We start from the raw sequence: 6,681 nt of genomic DNA on the forward strand, positions 1-6,681 counted from the left end.
TGCCTCCTCTACCAAATGCCTTTGTGCAGAGCACAAGTTAGCAATGGAGGAGAGGGAGAGGAGTCAAGGATTCCTTTTAAGTGGTTTTGCTGCAGGAGAGCCAAGCAGTGGGCTGGTGGCTGGTGGGGGAAGCAAGGACAAAGAAAGGATTTTAATAAGTTGGCATATTTGTGTGATGATGGAAGTAATTCATGAGAGAGAGAGAAATGAATGATACAGGAGAGAGGGGAGGATAGCTGGATTGATGATCTTGAGTCAATGAGAGGGGCTAGGATCTAGACTGTAATCTAAACGAGGACCACAAGTGAGGGCTTCATATTTGATAAAATCAGTAAGAAGGAACATGGCACAAAAGAAGATAGTGGAATATTAATACTATGTTCGCACTATGAGGACAATGAACACAAAAGGAGGGAAAGAGGAGGATGTGAGATAAAAAGGAGGGAGCTGTAATGAGTTCAGTGAGGAGGGACAGTGGAAACTGTTGCTGTAGCTTTTACACTTATAACTTAGGGCTCCTAACGAGGGCCCCAGGCATCAGGGGTTCCCACTATTTGAAGGGACTTCCTTTAGTCTTCTTAGACCCTCTCTGGTACCTGGGTCTGGCTGAAATTGAATTGGCATCCATCTGGATGGGGTACATCAAGACAGAACTGGGACCTCATATGGGCTCAGTCAGTACCAGTTTTTCTTTTGGGGGGATGATCTCCCACCTCCTGTTTAATGAATGGACTTGACCAGATCTCTCCAGTTGCTCAATGATTCATGCTTATGCAGTCATCCTGGGGTTCTGTGGCTAGGTCCTCGCTCTGGGAGGGTGACGTGGCAAGCCAAATACACCTGTGGGGAAGTCGAGGGTGCTTGGCTTTGTTTTGGTTTTATTTTTGTTTTTAGGATTGTGTGAAAGTGAGATTGGACTGTCAGAATGACACTGGCATGCTGATTTAGGGTGGCTTCAATTGTTTATATAGACAGGGGCCCTGCAGAAAGTATTTGCACATGGCTCCATACACCCTAGGAATGGCCCTGAGTGTGGCATAGCAGTAACAAAAAGGCAATCAAAGAGACATTTTAAAGGAGGAGGAAGAGGGGCACCTGGGTGGCTCAGTGGGTTAAACCTCTGCCTTTGGCTCGGGTCATGATCTTGGGCTCCCGGGATCAAGCCCTGCATTGGGCTTCCTGGTCAGCAGGTCTGCTTCTCTCTCTCCCCTTCCCTCTGCCCTCCCCATTGCTCATTCTCTATCAAATAAATAAATAAAATCTCTTAAAAAATAAAGGAAGAGGAAGAATAGACACAACTTAGAGATTAATTAGGTGTTTTGATATCTGAGTATCATCTTTTTAGGTAAATCCACCCCCCTGACTACAGGCATAGCTCAAACCCTGTGTTTCCCCCCATCATTTGGCAATAATATGATTTAACACAGAGATAATAGGCGAGGCTTTTTAAAGAGCAGTGTGGGAGCCATAAGGAAGTAGTTTTTCTCAAAATATGAAGTAATGGTCAAATATTATGGGGAAGGTATCAGCCAACAATAATCTTTCCCAAACAGAGCTAGCCAGGAAAGAGGGAAAGAACATTCATTTCTCCCACATGGACCATTGATCTTAAACCACTGAGTGTGGAGTTCTTATAGGTTGGTCCCGCAGCTATGTGAAATTAACAAGCTTCCACGCATAACAATTTGAGTTATTTATCACGTATGGATGACATCACCGTGTGGCCATCTTTTTACGATTGTTTTAAATCTACAGTCGGATCCCAAAGAAATGTGTGTATGTCTTACAAATCTCAAACACCTAAGAGAAGTTTTATTTTGCAGCAATGTGCGTCCGCCCCAACCCTGTGTCCTCGCTGTGTGTGTAGATGCTGAGAACATAGCGCTGTGTCTGAATGCGTAGCTGCGGGGAACTCAGGCATGGGAGCCAGACTCCCTGGGTTCAAATCCTGGCTGGGCCACTTCCAGGTATTCAACCTCCTCACAGCCGGTTCCTTGTGAGGAAGATGGCCGTTTTATTGGTCTTATTTCACAGGGCTGTTGGGAAGAGCCAATGAGCTCACAAATAAGCTATTATTGTTCATAAATAAAAGAAGATAAAATATATAAATGTTCTATTTTTCTCAGTGTGAAAACCTTGTCTGCACCCTCTCCAGATTGTTTTCTTCTATTAAAAATGGAATTTCACAGATTTTATATCCCTGAATGAAATAAGCCATTGGGTAAAAGAAGCTGTTGTTAGAGCTTTATAGTCTTTTTTTGCGGTGGGGCGGGGGAGGCGGGGGAGAATTTTCAAATTCTTTTTTCTACTGCCCTGCATATGATGGCTTTATCCTCATTGTACTTCTCTTCCTGTACTACTCATTCCTTCCCTTTTTGCTCCTTATCATTCCAACCTCGTTCTTTGTACCTTATTTTTCTCTCATGCTCTGTAAGCTGGGCGTTTTTTTTTTTCTCCCTGTCTTTGGCCAGAGGTATGAGTCATATGTAGAATCTTCTCACAAATGCAGGGGATTTTCCAGCCATTTAAAAGTAGCCCAGGAAAACACACCTGCTAATCTGAAGGCAGTTTGACTTCTGCAACTAGGCTGACCCTGTGGAAAGCGCAAAGAGATTTCCGTTCCATGGAGTCAGTCTTATCATCTGCTAATTATGGACTGCATAAGTGCTACATTTTTCACTTGTTCCTCAGTGTGCCTTGCTTCTGTTCAATAATTCATCCCAGAGTCAGTATAACACACTCTCTCATCAATGTCAGTTTAATAATATCTCCGCCTCTATTTCCATCAATCACCATTATCTGAAATAACAAACCTCCAGTCATCCTCTGTCCCCTTGATCTCTTTTATTCTGGCCCTCATACTCATCACAACTTGATATTTACATTTACTTGCTTTTTTTTTATCTCCTTCCACTAGAATATGCAGGGACTTTTTTTGTTCTCTACTCTGCCCACAACAGTTACTGTCCTCAAATAAGTACTGACTGAATAAGTACTGACTGAATTGTAACCACTTGCTCTTCTCACTAATACTTTCCAAACTTCTACTGCTTTTTTTTTCACTTATACAGAATGAGATCAATAATTTTCATAAAATGCCTAACAAAGACCAAGATGGCCAACGAGGGATCGATCGGGGGCATCATACCTCTGTGGTAGCAGAGTTGATCTGCTTTCACTTAGGTGCTTATCTCAATCACGGCATATTTCTTAGGAAAGGAGGGCCTAAAAATATATTTAAGAAAGCAGTAATTTTTTAAATCAACGTATTGTCCTATAACTTGAAAACTTATATACTGAAATAGAAACATAAGGGCATGGATTGAGCCCTACAGATATTTTAGCTTGAGTAAAGACTTACATAGTAATGCAGACTAAGTGGAACTGTAATTGAGGTAACTGGGGCCATTGCTTTGTAACATTTAGAGAGAAGGGCTTAACATCAATGGCGATTAATTATATCAATATTTCCACTGAGGCACCCATGTGGCAAAGAAGAGGGCATGAAGTCTTCATGGGATCTTGCGGTATTATCAACCCGTCTCCTCAGAGGGAAAATTACTTTTATCTTTTACCTTAAAAATTTGTCACTTTTTCATTCTGTATACCATTTTTTAAAAGATTTACTTACTTGAGAGAGAGAAAGAGAGAGAGTGCTTGAGAGCCAGAGAGGGGGTGGAAGGAGAGGGAGAAACTCAAGCACTATGACCCCCCCCCCCGACCACCCAGCCCTGCTGAATGCAGAGCCAGATGCAAGGCTCAATCCCGCATCTCTGAGATCATGACCTGAGCAGAAATCAAGTGTCGGTCATTTAACCTACTGAGCCACCCAGGCACCCTTCTGTATATCATTTAAAATATATATGTGTAGCTATATAGGTGGCTCAGTGGATTAAGTGACTGCCTTCAGCTCAGATCGTGATCTTGGAGTCCCAGGATAGAGTCCCAACATTGGGCTCCCTGCTCAGCAGGGAGACTGCTTCTCTCTCTGACCCTCCCCACTCTCATGCTATCCCTCTCTCTCTCATTCTCTCAAATAAATACAAAAAATCTTTAAAAATTTTTTTAAAAATATAAAGACATATCTTACATATTAAACAATATAATATGAGCCAACTAAACACTCCCCAAAGCCTTTTAGCTTCAGTCTTTTTGTCCCTTTTTGGTGTATTACTACTTAACTACTGAGAGTCTGAATTCCTGGTTGCAGAATTTCGGAACTAGCTATCAGCTCTTTGTGGGTAGGGCTTTATACGTCCTTAAATCCATTTCCCTACTGCACAATGCTGTCGCAGTGTTTCAGCATTTAAAACTCCACTGAACCATGTCCCCAGGTCAGTTTTGCAGCCCCTTGGCCCGTTAGCTCCCGATCTACATATCTTAATTAATTTACAGGAACATTTTGGCAAGGGCTATAATTGTTTCCATATGTCTTTGACTGTGCCCACCAGCACGACCACCTAGTGTAGATCAGTCTTAAATCAGGAAGGATAGGCTAGGTTTTGTTGACCAGAGAAACAACTCCATAATCTTAGTGGATTAACACAACCAAGATTTATTTGTACTCACAGTTGACTGTAAGCCTACAGAACTCTCCTGAGCAGTTGTCCATTATACAAGGGCTCACTGTCGCACCTCACACTCCCACAATCATCAAGGTAAGGAATAACCAAGGACAGAGAGCTGAGCACCCCCCATTAAATGTTTCCCCCTTGAAGTGATATGCTGCTCTTAGTTCATTGGCCAAGACAGCTCAGATGGCCATGACTCACCTCAGATTGGTAGGAAAGTACAGTCCTACTGTGTGCCTAGAAGGAGAGGGGAACTAGATATCAGGTGACAATAAGACTTTGTGCCATACACATGCCTATGTATTGACTGAATGAAATCAAACACATTTTTATTACAATTTCTGCTCTGTATATAATTACCAATCTTTTCTGTTATCCTGTTATTTAAGTCCTTTCTTGTTTTGATTCTACCATTCCCCTTCAGACATTACTTTAATAAACAAAAGGGGCAAATTGCTAATTCAAAAACACTCCTTGGGATAAATGAGCGGAATCACTTTCATATAACTGTGAAACCATCATGATCATGACTTCACATTAATTGCATGCTTTCCTTCATCACATTAAACAGGTCACTAAATCTTATTCCCTCCCTGCTCTCCCGATAAAATGTTTAGGTTTTACAAATGGTAACTTTACAGTTACCTACCTTGATGCCATCCAGGCATTCGAAAACAAAGACATTTCCAAAATAACCAGAGGACACGTTACATATAACATAGGGAAAAAACTTCCACATGAGATACAGAATGAATGAGATACCAAAAATTCTTTGCTTCATGATTTAGATTGATTTATTTAACAGGCATTTCTTAGGGTAGATTTCAAGGGGGCATTGAAATGAGAGCTTTATTAGTATGAGATGAATAGCCTTGGTTTCAGGAGAAAATGGTTAAGCCTTCTAAATCCTTCTATGGCTTCTTGCTACCCTTACTGTGACCTCTCAAAGCACTGCATGGTCTGGCTCCAGCACTGTTCTAGAGCCTCAGCTTGTACCTATTCCTCATGCTCTTGACTTCAGCCACTGGCCTCTTCTGAATCCTGGAATCCCTCTTGTTCTTTCCCACCTTTTCCCCCCATGACACTGACTTTCTGGAAAACCCAGGTCAGTTGTCTTAGAGAATGTCACATATGCCAGATCAAGTTGCCCATATTATGGCCTGTTTTTGTACAGCACAGAGTTAAGACTAGTTTCTATATTTTTAAAGGTTGTGAAAAAGAGAAAGAGGAGAAAGAAGGAAAGGGAGGAGGAGGAGGTGGTAGGAGAATTATGTGATAAAGACCACATGGCCTGCAAAACCTAAAATATTTACTGTCTGGCCCTTTACGAAACAGTTTTCTGACTTCTGTCCTCAATCTTTCTGTTTCCTTGTGGTATTAGTAGGTACCTTGGTTTCTTTGATTTTAGGCAAGTTGGAAATTAGATCTGGAAATGTGCTGTCCCATATGGTAGTCAGGCGGGTAGGTGTAGCTACTGGGCACTTGAAATGTGGCTAGTTCAAGTTAAGATGTGCTATAAGGGTAAAATACACACCAGATTTCGAAGACTTAACATGAAAACAAGAGTGTAAAACATGTATTTTTTTAAAGATTTTATTTATTTATTTGACAGAGACAGAGATCACAAGTAGGCAGAGAGGCAGGTGGGGAGAGGAGGGGGAAGCAGGCTTCCTTCGAGCAGAGAGCCTGATACAGGGCATGATCCCAGGACCCTGAGATCATGACCTGAGCCGAAGGCAGAGGCTTAACCCACTGAGCCACCCAGGCACCCCACAAGTATAAAATATTTCATTACTGATTTTTATGTTGATCACCACCATGTGGAAGTAATAGTATTTTGGATATATTAGATTAAATAAAATGCATCATTAAAATTAATGGTCCCTGTTTCTTTTTAAAATGTGGCTACTAGAAATTTTTAAATTATGTATGTAGTTCACATTGTATTTTTATGGACAATGCTCGTGTAGAGCCTTAATTTAAATCAGATTAACTGTTTCTGGCAAGAATACTTCTTAGCTGATTTTACATATATCATACCATGAGACATAAACATCAGTTCCTCTCATTAATGACACTAAATTTGACAACCTGATTCAGGGGTGACTGA

The sequence above is a fragment of the Lutra lutra genome, chromosome 8, assembly GCF_902655055.1.
Source record: "Lutra lutra chromosome 8, mLutLut1.2, whole genome shotgun sequence".
NCBI lineage: Eukaryota > Metazoa > Chordata > Mammalia > Carnivora > Mustelidae > Lutra > Lutra lutra.